Below are 25,116 nucleotides of genomic sequence, written 5' to 3'. Positions count from 1 at the left end.
AAATGAGAATGCTCGGACTGGGAGAAAACGTCTGTATGTGGGTAAGTAACTGGCTCAATGATAGAAAACAGAGGGTGGTTATTAATGCTACACACTCAGATTGGGTCACTGTCACTAGTGGAGTACCTCAGGGGTCAGTATTGGGCCCTATTCTCTTCAATATATTTATTAATGATCTTGTAGAAGGCTTGCATAGTAAAATATCAATATTCGCAGATGACACTAAACTGTGTAAAGTAATTAACACTGAAGAGGACAGTATACAGCTACAGAGGGATCTGGATAGACTGGAGGCTTGGGCAGATAAGTGGAAGATGAGGTTTAACACTGACAAATGTAAAGTTATGCACATGGGGAGGAATAATGCAAGTCACCCGTACATACTAAATGGTAAAACACTCGGTAACACTGACATGGAAAAGGATCTAGGAATTTTAATAAACAGCAAACTAAGTGTCACGGATGGTGTACAGGAAACAAGACAATACCATATAAACAATGTCTCTCTGGATCCACAACTAAGGAACAAAGGGAGACCCCTGCAATAGACCTGCCGCTCTCCCTCACTGCTCAGCCTATGCGAACACCCCAAAGGTGGATGTCCGCATATCCACGTTCCTCGGCTATCTATTACCTGAAGACCCTACAATAGTGAAGGGACACGACCACCGGCTCCCTACACTGACACGGAGGGAGTCAGGGTCACCTGGATCCAGAAAAGACAAAATCATAAATACATAAACAGCACTTAACTTGCAGACGAATGACGACTGACGACTGGGAACAGGGAACTGGGAACAGCATGCACACACACTCCAGGAAGTTGTATCAGCCGCACACTACTGCATTATGGGGAGGAACTTAAAGGGTAGCGATCAGTCTGACTGCATAACAGCTGAGATAGACTGACGAGATGAGAAACTAAACCAAAACAAAGAAATTCAAGGAGGAGGATCTGAGAAGCTCCTGTGAGCGCTTCTCAGCTGTCTGGCTGTGACAGTACCCCTCCCTCTAGGAGTGGACTCCGGACACTCAGGGCCCACCTTCTCAGGATGAGACCTATGGAAAGCCCTGATGAGACGAGAGGCCTTAATGTCCGTCACTGGGACCCACATCCTCTCCTCAGGACCATAACCCTCCCAATGAACGAGGTACTGGAGGGAACCGCGGACAAGACGAGAATCCACAATCCTAGAGACCTGAAATTCAAGATTTCCATCAACCATAATCGGAGGAGGAGGCAAAGGCGAGGGTACAATAGGTTGAACATAAGGTTTCAATAAGGACTTATGAAAAACATTATGGATCTTCCAAGTCTGAGGAAGATCAAGACGGTAGGCAACAGGATTGATGACAGACAGGATCTTGTAAGGCCCAATAAACCTAGGACCCAACTTCCAGGAAGGAACCTTCAATTTGATATTCTTGGTAGACAACCACACCAGATCACCAACATTCAGGTCCGGACCAGGCACACGTCTCTTATCCGCCACACGCTTATATCTCTCACTCATGCTCTTTAGATTATCCTGAATCTTTTGCCAAATAGATGACAAAGACGAGGAGAATCTGTCCTCATCAGGCAAACCAGAAGAGCCCTCTCCCGAGAAAGTCCCAAACTGCGGATGGAACCCATATGCACCAAAAAATGGTGACTTATCAGAGGACTCCTGACGACGGTTATTTAAAGCAAATTCAGCAAGGGACAAAAAAGAACACCAATCCTCCTGATTCTCCGCCACAAAACAGCGCAGATATGTCTCCAGATTCTGATTGACGCGCTTTGTCTGGCCATTCGACTGCGGATGGAAAGCAGAAGAGAATGACAACCGAACCCCCAAGCGAGAACAGAAAGCCTTCCAGAATCTGGAAACAAACTGCGTGCCCCTATCAGAGACTATGTCTGAAGGAATCCCATGCAATTTGACAATGTGGTCAATAAATGCCTGCGCCAGCGTCTTAGCATTGGGCAAACCAGGAAAAGGGATAAAATGCACTATTTTGCTAAAACGGTCCACCACCACCAGAATCACAGACTTCCCCGAGGAACGAGGCAAGTCCGTTATGAAGGCCATGGACAGATGTGTCCAAGGACGGGAAGGAATGGGCAAAGGAAGGAGAGTACCTGATGGCCGTGAATGAGGGACCTTGGCACGAGCGCAAGTCTCGCAAGCTGCCACAAAACCCTCAACCGACTTACGAAGCGCAGGCCACCAGAATCTGCGAGCGATGAGATCCAGTGTGGCTCTTGCCCCCGGGTGCCCAGCAAGGACCGTGTCGTGGTGTTCTTTAAAAATCTTGTGTCTCAAAGCGAGAGGCACAAACAACCTCCCAGGAGGACAAAGATCAGGAGCTTATGACTGGGCTGCCTGCACCTCTGCCTCCAATTCAGGAAAAAGAGCAGAGACCACCACACCTTCAGCCAAAATGGGACCCGGGTCTTCAAAATTCCCACCTCCCGGAAAACAACGTGACAGGGCATCTGCCTTCACATTCTTAACCCCAGGGCGGAACGTAACAACAAAATTAAACCTTGAAAAGAACAAAGACCATCTGGCCTGTCTCGGGTTCAGACGCTTGGCTGACTCCAAGTAGGCCAGATTTTTATGGTCAGTAAACACAGTAATAGGGTGTCTGGCTCCCTCTAGCCAATGGCGCCATTCCTCAAAAGCCAACTTGATGGCCAACAATTCCCTATCTCCCACATCATAATTTCTCTCTGCGGAGGAGAGTTTCTTTGAGAAAAAGGCACACGGTTGCCATTTGGCAGGAGAGGAACCCTGAGACAAGACCGCACCCACCCCTACCTCAGAAGCATCAACCTCAACTATGAAGGGTAACGAAATATCAGGTTGTACTAGGATGGGAGCGGAAGCAAAACTCTCCTTGATATTAGAAAAGGCCTTACGCGCCTCTACCGACCAGGAAGAAAAATCTACCCCCTTTCTGGTCATATCAGTGAGTGGTTTAACAACAGAGGAATAATTCAAAATAAATTTCCTGTAATAATTGGCAAAGCCCAAAAAACGCATCAGCGCCTTCTGATTCTCAGGAAGCTCCCACTCAAGCACAGCACGGACCTTCTCGGGGTCCATGCGAAAACCAGAAGCGGAGACAAGAAACCCCAGAAATTGGATTTCTGGAACCGCAAACACACATTTTTCCAGTTTCGCGTATAATTTATTCTCCCGCAGGATGAGCAAGACCTGACGTAAGTGTTCCTTATGAGTCTTGAAATCAGGAGAAAAAATCAAAATGTCATCCAAATACACTAATACAAATTTTCGCATTAAATGATAAAAAATGCTGTTGACGAAATGCTGAAAAACGGCTGGGGCATTCATCAAACCAAAAGGCATAACCAAATTCTCAAAATGGCCCTCAGGGGTATTGAAAGCCGTCTTCCATTCGTCTCCTTCTCTGACCCTAACCAGGTTGTATGCCCCTCTTAGGTCTAATTTGGAAAAGACTTTAGCCCCAACAACCTGGTTAAACAGGTCCGGGATCAGAGGAAGCGGATAAGGATCACGAATAGTGATACTGTTCAGCTCCCTGAAATCCAGACAAGGTCTTAAAGAACCATCTTTTTTCTTAACAAAGAAAAAACCAGCGGCAACAGGTGACTTCGAGGGTCGTATGTGTCCTTTTCTCAGACTCTCAGAGATATAAGCCCGCATAGCGACCCTCTCAGGTTGAGAGAGATTGTATAAACGAGATTTAGGCAGCTTGGCGCCTGGGATGAGATTAATAGGGCAATCATACTCCCTGTGCGGAGGCAAACCCTGAACTCCACTCTCAGAGAAGACATCCAAAAATTCAGAGAGGAAAGGTGGTACAGTCTTAGTAGAAACCTCAGAAACAGATGTTATGAGGCAATTCTCTCTGCAAAAGTTACTCCAACCATTTATTTGCCTCGCTTGCCAATCAATGGTGGGGTTATGTTTAGTGAGCCAGGGTAGCCCCAACACTAGAGGAGTAGGCAAACCGCTAAGGACGAAACATGACACATCCTCAACATGAGCATCACTCACAATTAAACGGATATTGCGAACTATGCCCTTTAATGATTTCTGAGAAAGTGGAGCTGAATCAATAGCAAAAACCGGAATATCCTTTCACAAAGTGCATACCTGGAAACCATGAGTTATTGCAAATTGATTATCAATGAGGTTGACAGCTGCTCCACTATCAACAAAAATCTCAAAAAAAATGCTCTTGCTCTCTAGCGCCACCCTAGCAGGCAGTACAAAACGGGAACTACAAGCAAACGGAAAACCTTCAATTTCCGCCTCAACCCTGCCAATAGTAACAGACGGAACATTTTTAAAAGATTTTTTCCTTTTTGTCTCTTTATTACTCCCAGAAAACTGCCTGAATCTCCTAGAGGGACAAACATTTGCCAGATGATTTATACCTCCACAACAAAAACAAACCCTCCCCTGCGGGCTGAATCTTCTATTGTCAGAGGCAATCAACCCCAGCTGCATGGACTCCAGCTCAGAAGGGGCTGACAGCGACTGAGACCCCTGTGCACAGAATGAGACCGCTGCACTGTCCCGGGACTGAGTATGACAGGAAGGAGAGATCTCTCCTCTCTCTCTAAGACGCCTGTCAATACGAACAGCCTGAGACATAGCAGAATCCAAGGAGGTAGGTCTTTCATGAAAGGCAAATGCATCTTTCAATCCCTCTGAAAGACCATAGCAAAATTGACTTCGGAGTGCAGCATCATTCCAACCCGTATCTGCTGCCCATCTCCGAAATTCTGAACAGTATATCTCTGCGGATTGTTTACCTTGGCATAACAGACGTAGTTTAGACTCAGCCAGAGCAATACGATCCGGATCATCATATATCTGACCCAGGGCTAAAAAGAATTCATCCACTGAACGAAGGGGCCGTGCCCCCTCCGGCAGCGAAAAGGCCCAGGACTGAGCGTTACCCCTGAGCAGCGATATAATGATCCCCACCCTCCGTTCTTCATCACCAGAAGAATGGGGAAGAAGGCGAAAATGGAGTTTGCAAGCCTCTCTAAAACGCACAAAATTCTCACTACCCCCGGAGAACGTATCCGGGAGCGAGATCTTAGGCTCAGCACAAACTCCATGAACGCAAGCTGAACCGGTCACTTGAAACTGAGAAAAAGTCTTACGGAGATCAGCTACCTCCAAAGAAAGACCCTGAAAGCGTTCAGCCAAAAGTGAAACCGGATCCATGCTTGAGACGGTTTTGGCGGCTGATAATGTCACGGATGGTGTACAGGAAACAAGACAATACCATATAAACAATGTCTCTCTGGATCCACAACTAAGGAACAAAGGGAGACCCCTGCAATAGACCTGCCGCTCTCCCTCACTGCTCAGCCTATGCGAACACCCCAAAGGTGGATGTCCGCATATCCACGTTCCTCGGCTATCTATTACCTGAAGACCCTACAATAGTGAAGGGACACGACCACCGGCTCCCTACACTGACACGGAGGGAGTCAGGGTCACCTGGATCCAGAAAAGACAAAATCATAAATACATAAACAGCACTTAACTTGCAGACGAATGACGACTGACGACTGGGAACAGGGAACTGGGAACTGGGAACTGGGAACTGGGAACAGCATGCACACACACTCCAGGAAGTTGTATCAGCCGCACACTACTGCATTATGGGGAGGAACTTAAAGGGTAGCGATCAGTCTGACTGCATGACAGCTGAGATAGACTAACGAGATGAGAAACTAAACCAAAACAAAGAAATTCAAGGAGGAGGATCTGAGAAGCTCCTGTGAGCGCTTCTCAGCTGTCTGGCTGTGACACTAAGCTGCAAAAACCAGTGTCAGGCAGCTGCTGCCAAGGCCAATAAGATAATGGGTTGCATCAAAAGGGGCATAGATGCCCGTGATGAGAACATAGTCCTACCACTTAACAAATCATTAGTCAGACCACACATGGAGTACTGTGTACAGTTCTGGGCTCCTGTGAACAAGGCAGACATAGCAGAGCTGGAGAGGGTCCAGAGGAGGGCAACTAAAGTAATAACTGGAATGGGGCAACTACGGTACCCTGAAAGATTATCAAAATTAGGGTTATTTACTTTAGAAAAAAGACGACTGAGGGGAGATCTAATTACTATGTATAAATATATCAGGGGTCAGTAAAGAGATCTATCCCATCATCTATTTATCCCCAGGACTGTAACTGTGACGAGGGGACATCCTCTGCGTCTGGAGGAAAGAATTTTGTACACAAACATAGAAAAGGATTCTTTACGGTAAGAGCAGTGAGACTATGGAACTCTCTGCCTGAGGAGGTGGTGATGGTGAGTACAATAAAGGAATTCAAGGGGGGCCTGGATGTATTTCTGGAGTGTAATAATATTACAGGCTATAGCTACTAGAGAGGGGTCGTTGATCCAGGGAGTTATTCTGATTGCCTGATTGGAGTCGGGAAGGCATTTTTTATTCCCCTAAAGTGGGGAAAATTGGCTTCTACCTCACAGTTTTTTTTTTGCCTTCCTCTGGATCAACTTGCAGGATGACAGGCCGAACTGGATGGACAAATGTCTTTTTTCGGCCTTATGTACTATGTTACTACTATGTTATTGTGCGTTATAATTTTATATTAAAATCAATGTTAGCATCATCTTAGCAAAGACTAGTTATTTTTAACTTTCAAGATCTCTACTTGTTGTTATTTAATAGGAACCTTTACTGTTTCCATTCTCGTAAAATGATTAATGTATTTAAAGGGGTTCAGCCACCAATATAATACCACCATTTCAAAACTGCCTTATTCTAAAGCTATCAACCTACCATTGTACCCTGTCGCAAATCAGTTTCAATATTCAGTTGTTGTACGGTAGGTCACGTTCTGCATTGGAGTTTTGTAATGTACGGTAGGACGTAGAAAGTGTCATTGATAAGAACAGGGGCATGGTTAGTGTCACACATCTCACTGCCCTAAGGCAGGATGGGATATCAGACACTTGATAAACCAGGAAGTAGGATTCAAGCATGGGTGATAAGAGAAAACAAAAATAAACTTTCGAGTGAAAAGTAGTTTATGGCTCAACCCCCTTAAAGGGCTATTCCAGGTACCAATAGGCAGAAAAAATATACTTTTTTCTGTGAAAGTCAGATGATTAACATGGAATAAGAAATATAAAGGAAGGACTCATAATACTCCCTGCTGAATCAACTTCTAGCGTTCACTTAAAATGACACCTCAAACGGCATCCAGCCTGCATCAGAACCGACACCTCAAAAACTGCACGTCTTTCCAGCCTTGGACTGTAATCACACATAGGTATTTTTGTGTTTTTTTAGCTTTTTTTGTGGCCCAGTTTTTCATGGCATTCTTTTCCCAGTTTGAATATCTTAGTTTGTATACAGGCAGATCACTGTAATATGGAACAAGCCCTCCAACAGGGGCTTCAAGCCTTATAACTAGTGTTGAGAGAATTGAAGTCCACAAAGTGGTGTGGTAAAGTGTATGGAAAAGTCTTGGAAGGGGTGTATATCTCAGCCGTGTTCCTCAACTGGGTGAGGTAAGTAAAATCCATAAAAAGCTAAATTGGTTTCAGCAAGGTGTAGGTTGTTGAGACAGTTTTGTTAAAAGTTCAAGGGCTGGATTTTATTTGGGCTGGGAAGGTAGGTTTTGTAGTGGGACCTCCCCAGTCCACCCCCATTCCAGGGCAGGTTTTACCGTAGCCTGGGGGATCGTTAGGGGGAAATAAAAACACATCCCAGGCTGTCAGTCTGGGAGAGTTACAGTATGCCTGGAAGAAGTCTAGGAAGCTGGCTGCCTTGCTGGCTAGAGATGCCGAAGTCTCTGTGTGTGAACTGTGCTCAATAGGTGAGCTAGAAACTAATCTGTATTAGTTAGAGCCCAGACGGGCAGGAGTTTATTTTGTTTGGCTTTTGTTTTGTGGTGCTGGAACTTCACCGTACCTAGTGAACTATAACTGGGTTTGCCTGTAAACTGCCGGAGTGTCATAAAATAAACCATCAATTTGGATTTTAATCCTGTTGTCTGCAAATGAATCTGTCACCGCCACCCTGCTTGAGAGAGCAACCCCTTACAGTGGATAAATTCGAATCACAGCGAAGCCAAATTACTTTGGGCTTCGTGGTAGTAAATCGATTTACCTGAAATAGTGTAAAAAACTAAACAAATCATACTTCGCCACCATCTTTCTTGAAGATCTTGCACGAAATCCCATGCCCGGTGACGTCCCCACGCTGGCCGGTGTGATGACGTCCGAGAGGGATTTTGTGCCAGATCTTCAAGTAAAATGGTGGCAGTCGGCCTGTTGCGAGCAAATAGATCAGGTAAGTATGATTTGTTATTTATCAGCTATGAACGCAGCATCTGAGGGGTACAATGCCGGGGAGGGGGGGGGGGGGGGAGGGCGTAATCTCTACTCCCTGTCATTGCACCTACTTACAAAGAAATGCGTAATTCATCATGAAGCAAATTTTTTTGTAAAGTTCGCTGAAACAGCAGAATAGAATTTTTCAATTATTCGCTCATCTCTACTTATTAGTGTTGATCGAGCACCAAAGTGCTTGTGTGCTCGAGTAGCGATGCTCAGGTGTTCTACCGAGCACCCGAGCACAAAGTGAATGGGAGAACCCCAGGCACCCCCTGCTCTGAAGAGGGGAGGGTGTTGGGACTCTAGTTCGGCTTAGGAGTCCCTGCTCTGACTCCATATATAGAGTCAGTGCTTGGGGACACCCTAGTGTATTTAAATCTAATTTCTAATAAGTTTCTGCCAGGATTTGAACTCCCAACATTGTGCACTAGAAGCAAGAACCTTATCCACTCAGCTATAAAGCTGAATGCAAAACTATGTCTGCAAAACTATGTCTGCAAAACCTCATAGAAGTTTCTGATGTAGTGAGTATTCCTATTCAGCAGAAGACTTATTTTATATTTCTGTGTAGGTTAACATGTAGCTCTATAGTGTAGTAGTTAAAATCCTTGCCTCTAATGTGCAAGGTTGGGAGTTTGAATCCTGGCAGAAACATTTCAGAAATAGAGATTACATTTATATATTTTATATTTTTTTTTAGTAATTGTAAAAAATGTATGGCACAAAATAAATGTGTAATTACAAAAATAAACAAAAATAAAATAAAATAAAATTATATATATATATATATATATATATATATATATATACACACATATATATACATAATCATGCTTCTGATATATATGAATGCATAATATGTGGGAAACTACTACTGATGTTTTTAGCCATAATATATTTACATATAATATTCTAAATATATAATAATATATCTAACTATATTATGGCTAAAAACGTATATATATATATAAATGTTTCTGAAGGGATTCAAACTCCCAACCATGTACATTAGAGTCAAGGACATTAACCACTACACTATACAGCTACATGTTAACCTGCACAGAAATATAAAATAAGTCTTCTGCTGTATAGGAATACTCACTACATCAGAAACTTCTATAAGGTTTTTCTGACACAGTTTAGCATTCAGCCTATAGCTGAATGGATAAGGTCCTTGCCTCTAACGTATAAGGGGTTGAGAGTTCAAATCCTGGCCGAAACTTTACAGAAATAGATGCTAAATTACATTTAAATACACTGACTCAATTGTTCGGCCGAGCATGCTTGATCAACACTACTACTTATATATTTACAATGACTTGGCTTTAGAAATAGGAGCAGCATTTTTCTGTCAGAGGTCCTCAGGCAGAACTCACAAATTAGTCTTGAAAACCTGTTCAAGACCTGTTTGGCTGAAGAGATCCAATCTGTCAGCACAGACACTGCCCGGTGGTGTTGGGGGGATAAATCGGCTGACATGAAGCTGATTGTCACCACATAAGGCAGATCAAAGGCTTGCGTGGCAGTTAAACCCTCTGAGAAGTAGTGCTTTTTCCTTGCAGAATACCTGCTATGTTTAACTAGGGGAACCGTCCCTGTAAAACCCATAAAGGAGAAATCAAGTATAGATTAAGCTGTCCGCTGGTGAGCGTGCACAGAGCTGCAATGCTTTCAATGAAAAAGCTGCAATATCCAAAGGCCATTCTCTTTCTAAACTGCATTTGAACTAGGAGATGTGCTGAGGCGTGACTACCGTGCTACTTCCCTGTGGGAAATCTTGTTCTTCTGTCTTCATTTCTCTGCCATGGTGGGCGCCCAGGAAGATGTCTTGACAAAATCAATCAATACATGTATCGTGAGAAAGATGATCAAACTGTGGGACCGTAGAGATCTTCCTGCGTAAATACTTTGTGATTTTAGCTTCCTTGAACTAACTAAAATCTTAAAGGTTCTTTCCAGCTTTAGAGAGGTTGTCCACCTCCAGGGGTGATTAAAGCAGACCCTCTAGCATGGCCAGACCTGCAGAGGGAATCATACTTACCTGATCCTTGCCTCTGGGTTTCATCTCCTTCGCTCCTCCGACATCACTGCAGACCTTTGGTCTCCCCATGTCAACATTGCCACAGGAGATGGCCACAGCACTCGTCCTTAGGGCTTTTGTTGGGTGCACGTCTACGTTTGACCCTTCTCCACCCAAGGGCCTGTTTCTTCACTATAATAAAGTTTTTTTTGACAGCACACCAATATGATTTTAATAGGCTTATTTATTATTTCATAATTTCCAGCCGTTTATACAGTTTAGAACAGTCTAACGTTTCGGGCCCTTAGGTAAGAGGCTCTTTATCATGCCGGTAAATACAAATACAATATTTAAAAAATCTATAATTATTCAAAACATACATGATTAATATACATTTCATGGACAGTTCATTCAATTGGGAATACATGATTGTTTGTACGTATGGTTCAATTTTAAATACATGATCGCATTATGCTTAAAGAGGTATTCCCATCACAGACAATGGGGACATATCGCCAGGATATGTCCCCATTGTCTGATAGGTGCTGGTCCCAACTCTAGGACCTGCACCAAGATCGAGAATGGAGCGAGCCTTCTCTTCATTCCGCTGCACTTGCGTAGCCACCACTCCCGTTCATTTCTATGGGGCCGATCGAAATTGCTGAGCCAGCGCTCGCGGTGCGCCCTCTGGGACTTTGCCGGCTGCCTTTACGAGATAGGTGCGGGTCCCGGAGGTGGGACCAGCACCTATCAGATAATGGGGGCATATCCTACTGATATGCACCCATTGTCTGAGATGAGACAACCCCTTTAAGCGATGATTATTTATGTCAAATGTCATAATCCCGTGTATCATATTAGCAATTGGTGCATGATAAAAACTATTTACCGGTACATAAAAAGTATATTAATTCATCTGTATGAAAATGTATCGCAAGGGCTATAGAAAAGGCTGAAAAGTGATCCAATACAGTGGACCCTATAATGATGGTTTTATGTATAAAGTATGTGGGGAAGTATCTTTCTGCTCATGTTCTTATTACCCTGAGGCGAGTGGTTGTGTGTTGCATTCTCACAAGTAAAACAGTAAATTGGCGGTATGGTCTATAATGTGGCATATCTAAGTGGCACAAAGAAACATAAATAAGAGACGTAAAGAAGAAGCTACCTTCCACATCCTTCACCTTCTTTAATCTGCAGTTCTTATGTTAAAACATCTTTTGAAGAGAGAACTCCAGTTATTAAGCTTCCAGCAAGCATACGCTGCAAGACATTTTCATATATCATAAATATTAATAAGGTACATGATTGTAGTAATAATTCTTGAGTGGAAAAAAAACATGATTTACTGATAGCTGAGAGATGTATATCCAAGGACGTAAATCCATTGCTTTCTTAAAGGAATTGGGGATTCAAAAAAAAAGAAGTTGACTTAACCCCCCACCACCCCCACCATCCCGTCAGAAACAGCATCAATTTTGTCCAAAGGTTATGTGTAGAGATGAGCGAAGTATTGGAAAATTATATTTGGCTGCTTCGCCGAATTTTACCAAAAAATTTGCTTTGTGATGTTTTTTTTTGTAGTGGGTGCAATGACAGGAAACGGAGATTGCAACGCCCCCCCGCCATTGTACCCCTTAGATGCCGTGTTCATACATGATCTGATGTACATAACGTGGTGTCAAATAAAAATAAATAAAAAAGAAACGTATCTGATCCATTTGCTCGCGACATGCCAGCTGCCATCTTGCTTGAAGATCTGATGCGAAATCTCGCTTGGCCCGAGATGACGTCATCACGCCAGCTGGAGTGGTGACATCATACGTCACAGCGCACAAGATTTCGTGAGAGATATTCAAGCAAGATGGTGGCAGCCGGCCCGTCACGAGCAAATGAAGCAGGGTAATTATGAATTTTTATTTTGTGTTTTTGCACAGTTTCAGGTTAAATCGATTTGCTACGATGAAGCACGAGGAAATTTGGCTTCGTGGCAAATCAAATTTATCTTGAAATCAACACCAGGGCCGATCCTAGGGTCACAGGCGCCTGGGTGCAGAAATATTTCTGGCGCCCCCACATGGGCGTGGTTATCTTACTAACTCCTCCCCTTTACAATGTTTCTATGGCAACAACTTCAGCCCCCAACTTCAGCCCCACCAATTTGCTTTGACAATAACTTAGTCAACGGCTTTGACAAGTCAAAATAAATGTCATGTGCCAGTAGCCAGAGCCCCCCCATATCATGTGCCAGTAGCCAGAGCCCCCCATATCATGTGCCAGTAGCCAGAGCCCCCCATATCATGTGCCAGTAGCCCCCCTTATGTGCCAGTAGCCCCCTTATCATGTGCCAGTAGCCCCCCTTATCATGTGCCAGTAGCCCCCTTATCATGTGCCAGTAGCCCCCCTTATCATGTGCCAGTAGCCCCCCATATCATGTGCCAGTAGCCAGAGCCCCCCCCCTTATCATGTGCCAGTAACCAGAGCCCCCCCATATCATGTGCCAGTAGCCAGAGCCCCCCATATCATGTGCCAGTAGCCCCCCTTATGTGCCAGTAGCCCCCCTATGTGCCAGTAGCCCCCCTTATCATGTGCCAGTAGACCCCCTTATCATGTGCCAGTAGCCCCCTTATCATGTGCCACTAGCCCCCCTTATCATGTGCCAGTAGCCCCCCTTATCATGTGCCAGTAGCCCCCCATATCATGTGCCAGTAGCCAGAGCCCCCCCCTTATCATGTGCCAGTAGCCAGAGCCCTCCCCCCATATCATGTGCCAGTAGCCAGATCCCCCCCATTATCATGTGCCAGTAGCCAGAGTGCCCCCATATCATGTGCCAGTAGCCAGAGTGCCCCCATATCATGTGCCAGTAGCCCCCCATATCATGTGCCAGTAGCCCCCCTTATCATGTGCCAGCCCAGTAGTCCCCCCTTATCATGTGCCAGCCCAGTAGTCCCCCCTTATCATGTGCCAGCCCAGTAGCCCCCCTTATCATGTGCCAGCCCAGCCCAGTAGTCCCCCCTTATGTGCCAGCCCAGTAGCCCCCCTTATGTGCCAGCCCAGTAGCCCCCCTTATCATGTGCCAGCCCAGTATTGTACCTATATAAAAAAATAAAAAAAAATAATACACTTATACTTACCTCCAGCAATGCGATGCGATGCTGGCCGCCTCTTCCGTCTGTGTCCCTCGCTATACGGCTCAGGCGACGCGATGACGTCATCGCGCCGCCTGCATCGGCCTCTGATAGGCTGCCAGCACTAAGCCGGCAGCCTATCAGAGGAACAGGAGGGGACACACCTCTCCCTCCTCTGCCGCAGCACAGGCATCTGTATTGCCGTCCTGAGGACTGCAATACAGATGACTATGGAGATGAGCGCTTCCGCAATGGAGGCGCTCATCTCCTGCTCTGCCCTGCCGCCGGCCGCGGCCGCCCCCACTTGTCACCAGGGCCGCGGCCTTGCGTCACTCAGGCTTGCCGGCCCACCGGGAAATTTCCCGCTATCCCGGCAGGCCAGTCCGGCCCTGCGCTCGGCGCCTTTCGGGTGACAGCGCTGGGGTGCGGGGCACCCACTGCACCCCGTGTAGGATCGGCCCTGATCAACACTAGTTATGTGTCACTTTTTTCAATAGAGCTCCATTCATTTGACTCGGGATGAGCTGCTGTACCAGATACAGACTATGAACAAGATTAGAACTGCCTCTGGGTATTTGGATCGTCTACAAAGCTAGTACATATGTACTATAACTTTACTGCGAGCTCCAGAAATTCATAAGGTAACTTACAAAACTAGGAAACCAGATGTCATAGTTGAAGTGCATGGCACAAAAATATTGCCTACCCTATCGTGCAACACTTTGTTGGGAAGTGGGTTTCTGTGGTTGAGCAGCTACAGTAAGTGGTGTAAAACACGCTTCCACTGGGCTCTGTAGTAATAGAAATGTGATCTCTTTTAGTCTGATTCTACCAAAACTGATAGAGCTCTCCTTTCCTTTACTTCCCTTTCATTTCCCATTTCCCCATTCATTTCCCTTTCTCCTTTTCATTTCCCTTCCCTTTTTCCTTTCCTTTTCTTTCCATTCTCTTCCCTTTTCCTTTCCTTTCCCTTTTCTGTTGCATTTCTTTTTTCTTTTCCTTCCCTTTCCTTTCCTATCCCTATTCCTTTCCCTTTTATCCTTTCTTTTTCTTTCCTTTTCTTTCCCTTCCCTTTCACTTTTCCTTTCCTTTCCATTATAATTTTCTTTCCCTTTTCTTTTCCTTTGTCCTTCCCTTTCCTATCCCATTTTCCTTCCCCCCCCTTTTTTCCTTTCCTTTCTTTTCCCTCCATCCTTCCTTCCTTTGTTCCTTCTCACCTCTTCTCTATGCTCCCTGTCTTTGTATCGATATTCCTATTTTTTTTAAATTGTTTTTCTCTTTCTTCCTCTCACTCTTTCTCTCTCTCATTCTCCACCATCGAATCACACAAACTTCGAATCTGGTAGCATCATATTTTGTTTTTTAATTTAGGTTGAATTACTGAGATTTAGAATCAATTAGCTCCTCTCTTGTTATGTATCATATCCCCTGTTACTGCCTCGTAGTTTAATAGTTGCTTTACTTACCAGAAAGCATAGTTAGAGCTGTAAAGTTATCGGCCCTTGGGTTTGGGATTTCTACTTAAGGTTTATATGAATGCTACAGCACACAAAAACATTTAAGACAACTGTGTGCCTAAAACTTTGAAACAACAGTTTGGAGAAGACCTTCTCTGTTCCAGCATACCTGTGCAGCTGTACAGAAAGCCAGGTCCATATACTGTAGATATGGTTTGATGAGTTTGGTGTGGAGGAACCTGCACAGAGCCCTGATCTCCACCCCACTAATCATCTTTAGAACTGTGAGTTGGACCTAGTGGTCAAACATCAGTGCAATATCTCATAAATGTACACATTCCCACATACAGGCTCCAAAATCTTATTAAAAGCCTTTTCAGAAGAATGAAAGCTATAATAGCTACACAATAGGACCCAACACCATATTAGCACCTGATCTTACTCTTGCCTTCACTGTCTGCCTCAATCATGGTTCTGACCCTTGGCTATGCTTCAGACAACTCTGCCATCGCAACCTTTGGTCTGCCGCATTCTTACCGCTCTAACTGGATGACAACTATGTTCCTCACTATACTACTACTACTGATTTAGTGCTACTGCCACTAATCTGTGACCATCTTATGGGCATCTTCCTTCTGAAAAATTCATTGCACCTTTCAGGGGAGAAGAGTAAAAAAGATAGGGATCTTTTAGACTCCACACCCAAGTCTAACCAGCGCCAAACAGATTGTAATATCCACATACCTTTAACCATATAGTGTATGAGTGATGTAAGTAATGTCTAGGGCAGGGGTACTCAAATACTTTTTTTTAAATGTCACCTTAGTGCCACCTCCAAATAGTGATGCTCCTTAGTTCCCCTCTAGACAGTAATTATGCGCCTTAGTGCCTCTCAGAAAGTATGATGCCCCTTTAATGCCCCCCCACAGAGTATGAGGCCCATTTAGCATCCCTCATGCAGTATCATGCTCCTAAAATGCTCCTAGGATGTCCCTTAAATGCCCCACACACAGAATCAAGCCCTCTTAAATGGACCCCACACAAGGTGATGTCCTCTAATTGCACACCACAATGTATTATGTGACCCACACACACAGTGATGCCCCCTTAAGAGACTCCCTTAAAGACTGGTGCCCCCTTAAGTGGGCCCCCAGAGAGATGCCCCCTTAAGTGCCCCTATCTCAGAGTGATGGATTCCCTTAAGTGGATCCCAAACAGTATGATGTGTTATTTAGTGTCCCCTCACTCTGATGCCCTCTTAAGTGCCCGCTCACAGTGATACCCTATAAAATGACCCCTAACAGGGCTGCCCCCTTATGTGGCAATATAATGCCTTCTTAAATACCCCTTTAAAGACTGCAAAGTGTGTGGCAATGGGGAGTGTGATGCCCATATTGCCACCATTTTAAATACTCACCTTCCCCATGTTCCCCGCTGTCAGCGCTGGTAGACAGGATGCAATGATGTCATCACTCCTGCTGTGCTGAGCCACAAACAACAACAGTTCGTTTTACTTTCACAAGCTTCTGACCCTAGAGATCTATATAACCTTGTTTGAAGGACATCTGTCTGTCAGCAGATTTATAGCTATGACACTGATTGACCTGTTACATGTGCGCTTGGCAGCTGAGGGCATCTGTGTTGGTCCCATGAAAAATGATAAATATATGTTAATATATGCAAATGAGCCTCTAGGAGCAATGGGGACGTTGTCGTTAGAGGCTCTTCTCTCTGCAACCCTCTGCACTTTGACAGGGCCAGGTGTTATGATGCTTTCACTGTCTGCTCCTGTCGATCAAAGTGCAGAGGACGCGGCGGTTGCAGGGAGAGCTGAGCCTCTAGATGTAACGGCAACGCCCCTATTGCTCCTAGAGGCTCATTTGCATATATTAACATATATTTATCATTTTTCCCAGCAATGCGGGCACATATGAACATGGGACCAACACAGATGCCTTCAGCTGCCAAGTGCACATGTAACAGGTCATCCCCTTTACTGACATAACAGATTTAGTAAATAGTTGTATAAAACATCAAATGAAGCATCTTTCTTGCGTCTCTAGGTTGTGCCTTTCCTTTATTATTCTTTCTAGACGGCTATAAATGAACTGCAAATTGGAAGTTTGGGGATGTGTAACTGCACTCAAACTGTCTCAAACTATCCAATCAGTGCTGCCAGTGTCAGACTGTGCAGGGACTCCCCCCCAGTTGGTGGCATCCTGTTGCAAATTCATTCATAAACTTCTAGTAGGAATAACAGAAAAATGGCACAACATAGAATTATATAAAAATACAAAGACTGTAGTTACTGAAACAGACATTTTAAGAGAGGTGACTGGTCTTCTTTAAGTAGAACCACTGGGAGTGGTGGTGGGGTCTGAATTCTGCAGCCACAATAGTCTTAGGCTTACTACTGATGATACCTTATGTTAACTTTCTCACTTACTAATCTCCAACTGCAGGCAGGGAAGGAGGGGGACGTCACTCCATTCACCTCCAGAAAGTCTAGAAATGCTCCCGGCTGGTTGGGGATAAATAATATTGCACATTCCATGCCGGTGGCCTGGGAAATAACCAGAGTTGACAAGTGCAATTTGTACCTTCATCACTACAGCTACAATGTAGTTTGACATCTGTCTCCATACCTTGCAATTCTCTACCATTTTTTCACCCAAGTAAATTAGTACTGAGAAGAACGGAAAGACCTTGGGAAGGTTAAGAAAATGAATTCACTAAATGTGATATAAGTGTGTTGTTTCTGCAAAGGAGACATTTATATCTGGTCAGAGGAAAGGCTCAGTTCTGAAAGATAGGCATAGAACATACAAAAATTTCACATATAACACGTGCATTCCTGACCTCTTGAATAGTGATGACAATATTCGAATTTGCAATAATTTGCGAATTTGCGGCAATGTAATATGCGCGTATTGCACGCACAATACAGGCGTGGGTCACTTTTCAAGCTGCTAGAAGTTTCCTGAGACTGGAGAAAATGGTTGGCACGGCAGAACATTACAATAGCTTTATATACAGATAGAGTGGTCCAATATATTTGCGATTGCGCAAATCGGCAATTAATGATGCGCATATTTTGGCGCAATACGTGCAACTTGTGACATCACAGCACTATGTCTGTAGCATGTATGTATGGACAGCGTAACCTATCACACTGCCTAACACCCTGCACTGGGACTTATCAGCTACACTATATCAGGATATAACCTACACTGACTATCTCCCCCTAACTATCTGTATTATATATATAATCTAATTAACTAATGTAATGAGTGGAAAGCACAGAGCACAGCAATAACACTGCTCTCTCTCTCAGAACTGCATAAAAATGGCTGCTGGGGAGGTTCTTAAATAGTAAGGGGTAGGCAACTTTCCTATTGGTTGCTAGGGATGTTGCCAAGCGCAGACAAAGACATTGCAGCCTTTTCATTGGCCCACAAGCAAGAAGCAGGGAGGGATCATGGGTTCAGATGAAAAAAAAAATCTAGAATATTCGCGAATACGAATATACTGTATAGCACTATATTCTAAATCTTCGCGAATTCTCGAAGTGGCGATATTCGCGATTAAAATTTGCAATTCGAATATTCGCGCCCAACACTACTCTTGAATATGTCTCTGTTTTAAGACACAGGAACTGTAAATAAACTCTTCCCTAAGATGCTGCCTGGCATGCAACTTGAATAGGATCATTTTGAAGAGAGTCCTGTCTCACAATTACGCAGAAAGCTCTTCACAAATATCTGTAATGGAATCACGGTATCATGGGATATCTTAATTCAGATGTGTTATAGATGACCTTGTGTGCTTTATCTCACAAAAATAAATTATACAATTTCAATAAGAAATTTTTGATTCTAGAATTTTAAAGGGCATCTGTCAGCAGTTTTGTACCTATGACACTGGCTGAGCTGTTTCATGTGCGCTTGGCAGCTGAAGGCCCCATTGCTGAGAAAAATGAAGTTTTAATATATAAAAATGAACCTCTAGGAGCAATGGGGGCGTTGCTGTTACACCTGGAGAGCAGAGCCTCTAGGAGTAATGGCAACGCCCCCATTGCTCCTAAAGGCTCCTTTGCATATATAAAAAAATAATTTTTCTCAACAATGCAGAAACATATGAACATGTGACCAACACAGATGTTTTCAGCTGCCAAGTGCACATGTAACAGGTCAGCTTGTTTCATGGGTACAAATCAGGTGACAGATTTTAATATCAGGTCTTTGACCCCTAATTGCCGAATGTTACAATCAGCTAGGGCTTGGTTAAGGGGTAGACATACACATCTATGACTTTTTTTGCGACCAAGTTTTCTCCATATATTTTATTTGCAGTGGACTCCTCAGACACTTTCTAGGGTCCATACGTAGTCGCTTATACAAAAACACACATAACAGATCTTGTGGGGGAGAATAAGATACCACAGTGCCCCCATAACATAGGAGAAGACAGACCATTTCAGATACACGAGAGCTGCATATAGTCCAAGGCCCGCCAGTTGGTTATTCCTGCTAAGGAGCCAGAGATGCTTAATGATGCTGTAAAAGATTTGAGGTGTGGGCCTGCTGGTGAGCTGACCCTGTAAAAGATTTTAGGTGCGAGCCTGCTGGTGAGCTGACCCTCTAAAAGGTTGTAGGTGAGGGCCTGCTGGTGAGCTGACCCTCTAAAAGGTTGTAGGTGAGGGTCTGCAGGTGAGCTGACCCTCTAAAAAATTATGTGCGAGGGTCTGCTGATGAGCTGACCCTGTAAAACATTATATGCGAGGGCCTGCTGGTGAGCTGACCCTTAAAAAAATTATATACAAGTGCCTGCAGCTGAACTGACCCTGTAAAACATTATATGCGACAAAAAGGCATGTGTTAATATGATGGAAGAGGAGAAGGCGGATGAGAAAAGGAAGATTCAACCATATACCCTTGTTTGTGGTGGAAGGGGTGCATGGGAATACAGTGTATTCAGTACATTACAAACATCACATTTAAAGTGCCTTTATGTTCATCAGCTTTCCTCTGGTGGAGTTGAGAAATCATGGTCAATCCAGGCCTTGTTCATTTTTATAAGAATCAACCTGTCAGCATTTTCAGTTTACAGGCGGATACACTTATCTGTTATAATGCCACCAGCAGCACTAAATACCCGCTCAGACAAAACACTGGCGGCAGGGCAGGCCAGCACCTCCAAGGCATAGAGCGCCAGTTCGTGCCACGTGTCCAGCTTGGACACCCAGTAGTTGTAAGGCACTGAGGGATCATTGAGGACGCTGACACGGTCTGCTATGTACTCCTTCACCATCTTCCCAAATTTTTCCCTTCTTGTGACACTAGGCCGCGCATCAGGGTGAGGGTGCTGGTGGGGTTTCATGAAACTGTCCCAGGCTTTGGAGAGTGTTGCCCTGCCTCTGTTGGAACTGCTGAGTGTTCCCCTTGTCTCTCCTCCTCGGTTGGCCAAGGAACTACAGACTCTGTCGCCAGCGTTGTCAGATGGAAATTTTTGGAGCAATTTCTCAACAAGGATCTTCTGGTATTGCACCGTTTTGCTCGTCCTCTCCACCAGAGGAAGGAGAGATGAGAAGTTCTCTTTGTAGCGGGGGTCGAGTGTTGTCTAAAATGCGTATAATGCGCGGGTCGCGGGAAAGGCAGCCTAACATGAAGTCAGCCATGTGTGCCAGGGTAGCAACAGGCAAGACTTCGCTGTCGTCATCAGAAGGATCACTCTCAATCTCCTCATCCTCTCCCTCCTCCTCTGCCCACCCTCGCTGAACAGATGGAATTAAACTCCCATGGGTACTACCCTCTGTAGCGGAGGCAACCGTCTCCTGCTCCTCCTCCTCTTCATCGTCCAATTCGCGCTGAGAAAACGTACTGAGGGTGGTCTGGCTATCACCCTGTGTAATGTCTTCCCCCATTTTCACCTCTTCCACATGCAAAGCGTTGTCCTTAATTGTGAGCAGTGAGCGTTTGAGTAGACACAGAAGTGGGATGGTTACGCTGATAATCACCGCTCAACATCTGTGTTGATTCCTCAAAGTTTCTTAAAACCTCACAGAGGTCAGACATCCATGCCCACTCCTCGCTTGTGAATAGCGGAAGCTGACTGGAAAGGCGACGATTATGTTGCAGCTGGTATTCCACTACTGCCCTCTACTGTGGAACGTGGAGTTCCATCGCATGCTCACGTCGCACAACAGCCGGTGAGCTGGCAATTTCAAGAGCTGCTGCAGTGTTGACAGACTGGCTGAAGTTGTCGATGACTTGCGGAAATGTGCACACACGCCGTGCACCTTCACCAATAGCTCAGGCAAATTGGGGTAGGTTTTGAGAAACTGCTGAACCACAAGGTTGAACACGTGGGCTAGGCATGGGATGTTTCTGAGCTCCAAAGCCGCCACCAAGTTAAGGCCATTAAGAGACACAACCATGCCTGGTTGTAGGTTGAGTGGCGAGAGCCACAGCTCAGTCTGGTCTCTTATCCCCTGCCACAGCTCTGCGGTGGTGTGCTGTTTGTCCCCTAAGCAACTCAGCTTTAGCACGGCCTGTTGCCACTTCCCCACTGCAGTGCTACACTGCTTCCAGCTACCGACTGATGACTGAATGGTGCTGCACGCAGATAAATCGGAGGTGGAAGTGGAGGTGGATAAGTGGGTTTTGGAGCCACTAACGTAGGTGCTGGCAGAAACCCTGATCGACATAAGGCCCGCAATCCTTGGCGTTGGTAGCACCTGTGCCATCCCAGGGTACGACTCGCTCCCGGCCTCCACAATATTCACCCAGTGTTCCGTCAGGGAAATGTAGCGTCCCTGTCCGAATGCACTTGTCCATATGTCCGTGGTTAAGTTGACCTTCCCATTAACTTCGTTGGGCACGGTAAGGGCACGGTACACCTTGAAAAATAGTGGTGGCTTTGGACCGCGTAACGCGGGATGGCCGCCGACATCAGGCAGCGGAAGGCCTCAGTGTCCACAAGCCTAAATGGCAACATTTCCAGGGCCAGTAATTTGGAAAGCTGCGCATTTAGTGCTATGGCATGTGGGTGGGTATTTTCGCTTGCGTTCAAAGGCCTGGGGTAAGGACATTTGGATGCTACGCTGGGACATGGAAGTGGATATGGTCGCTGATGGTGCTTGCAAAGGTCCAGGTGCAGGGCGGGAGGCATCTGGGCCTGCGACTTCGACAGGCGATTCGCCAGCATGCAACATATGGGAAGAGGAAGCAGTGGTGTGACCCGCAGACACAGATTGTGGACCCAGGTGTTCGTCCCACTTATTACGGTGCATGGATGCCATGTGGCAGATCATGCTGGTGGCGGTGTGGTTGCTAGTGTTCATGCCCCGGCTCATTTTCGTATGGCGCAGGTTGCAAACTACTATTCTTTTGTCGTCCGCACTTTCCTCAAAAAAGAGCCATACTGAGGAACATCTACCCCTTGGCAAGGGAGATTTCCGCAAGGGGTTGCTCCATGGAACAGTTGCGGGCCTGTTTGGTGTGGCCTGCATTCTCCCTTTTGCCACCCCACTGCCTCTTCTAGCCTGTTGCGGTGCTGCAGATCCCTCCCTCTCTGTATTGCTGTCCTCACTCGGCTTTCCACCTTTCCAGGTTGGGTCAGTGACCTCATCGTCCACCACATCCTGATTTGTTGACCTAACCACAACCTCAGTGATTGACAACTGTGTCTCATCATCATCCACCTCATTAAACACTAATTGCTATTCCCCACCATCATGTTCTTGTGACTGTGGATGCTCAAGAGGTTGGGAATCAGGGCACAAGATCTTATGTCCCTCTTCAAGAGGGCCAAATCAAGTAATGGCGATGAAAAGAGGTCCTCGGAATATCAGAGTGTGGGATCACTTGTTTGGCCAGACTGTACATGGTGGTAGGAAGGAGGATCAGGGTGAGGATTGTGTTGACCAGACTCCTGGCTACTGAGACTGGACTTGGTGGAAGAAAGGGTGGTGCTTAACCTGATCGCACTGGTCTGACTTCAAGAGCGGTGTCCTGCGCCGCCCTGCAAACTGGGACATAAAGCTAGGTATCGTGAATGATTGTTTTTCTTGTGCTCTGGCAGCAGGCACAGGCCACTGCGTGCCTCATCACGGCCACTTCCCCGTCCCTTACTGCTTGCCTTCTTCATTTTAAATGTGATATATGCTTGAAAGTATGTCACACATACAGTAGCGTAGTATTTGGTAGTGTATGCGCAATTTTTTTTACAAAGGTATTTGTGATTAGGAAACGTTATACAGGACAGGTACCACAGGTAATGTCACTGTTAACAGTGTCTATGGAAAAAGCTACACTTGATGTCACTGATATTTTAGGGATACGCACACTTTAAACAGGAGATTTGACGTGCATTATTTAACTGTCCACAGCGGACACCGTCTAAGGAAAAAGTACACTGGATGTCACTGATATTTTAGGGATGCACACACTTTAAACAGGAGATGTGATGCGGATAATTTAACTGTCCGCAGCGGACAACATCTACAGAAAAGTACACTAGATGTCACTAATATTTTAGGGATGCACACACTTTACACAGGAGATGTGGCGCGAATAATTTAACTGTCCACAGCGGCCTATTACACGGTATTTAGCGCAGGATGCGCTAAAAATATATATTGCTGCTGTCACACACAATAGTCCTTAAAAGGACTTTTGGGTCTCTGAAAAGTTTTTTGTATAACAATCTTCCTATTACACTCCCTACACTGTCTGTCCCTTCCCATGCACAGCTCTCCCTAACAATGAGCAATTTAGTGCAGATTGCGCTACAAACATATATTGCTGCTGTCACACACAATAGTCCTTACAAGGACCTTTGGGTCTCTGAAACGTTTTGGTACCAATGAAGTGAGACTATTGGGCAGGGGTCTATCTTTTTGTCCTACAGATAAAATATATCCATTTCAGTTGTTCGTTGACTTAAACCAAATCTCCCTGATTACAAATGAGCCGAACATGCGTCATCGGGTGCTATATAGCACCCAATGACACGTTCTGGCCAGCCAATCACTGTACTGCCAGTAGCCAACATGGCTACTGGCATTACAGTGAGGGCAGTACTTACCTGCATGTTTATTGGCTGCGTTGCCACTAGTGTTACACCATCACTTAGGTAGACATTTAAATGTCTGTGTTGAGTGAATGACACTAGAGAAGGACACAATAAATATGGGAAGTGATTACATTAAGTCGGCCATTATTGTCACAGTGCTCTAATTCACCCAGTGAACAGAGGTCATTACATCATAGGTGCGCCAATTAAAATGCAAGCACTCCGCTCTGCTTATGTTCCATGTAAGGCTTCAGCTTATTAATGGCAATGTTCTTCTCTCTGACCTATAGCAAGGTTACTGTACATGCAGTTTCAATCGAAAAGGCTTTTGCATGAAATACAATGAATCCTAAACACATTGTAACTTTCCTACAAATTATTGATCAAAGCAGCTGCGACTGTGTGATAAATAAATGATAAATTACTTTGAAGTGATGGAGAAAGTCTGGCACGTATCATAAGGTTGCAAGAAAGTGTAAAATCTGTTTTCCAAAAATATATAAAGATCACCTGTTAGTCTTTAAAGAAGATTTCTGCCCAAAAAAGGCCATAAATCACTAAATAGGAAAGGGGGGAAGGACCGTCGCGAGTGGGATAAAAAACACCCGGGTTGTCCTAAGAAAAGGAACACCAAATAAGGCGCCACTCCCAGGTAACAAGTGGATACAGGTGCTTAATATAAAATGGCGTATATCAAACAATGGTAAAGTTTAAGTAGGCACTAAAAAGAAGTGAGATAAAGGCCTACTAGGTGTTAAAAGAAATGGATATACACTCACTTCATAGGGGGGTAGTCTATAGGATAAAGCTCAAGACACCTGAGAATTCCACCCCCCCCCTTCCGGCCAGGATCGCATGTAGAGGTCTTAGGGATTGATGGCAGCCCACAGCAGGAGGCTTCTTATCAAACAGTTTATTTCACACAATATGTGGACTAACGCGTTTCGGAAGACCTGAATGCCCCCTTCTTCAGGAGTAAAAACAGAAAATGTCCAAAATGTACATTGTATAATAAAATCGTAAATATATAAAATAAATAAATAAAACATGATATACAGCAAAATAGTAA

The sequence above is a fragment of the Bufo bufo genome, chromosome 10 (genome assembly GCF_905171765.1).
Source record: "Bufo bufo chromosome 10, aBufBuf1.1, whole genome shotgun sequence".
NCBI classification, from domain to species: domain Eukaryota; kingdom Metazoa; phylum Chordata; class Amphibia; order Anura; family Bufonidae; genus Bufo; species Bufo bufo.
The sequence above is the reverse complement of the archived record's forward strand: the minus strand, read 5'-3'. Positions refer to the sequence as shown.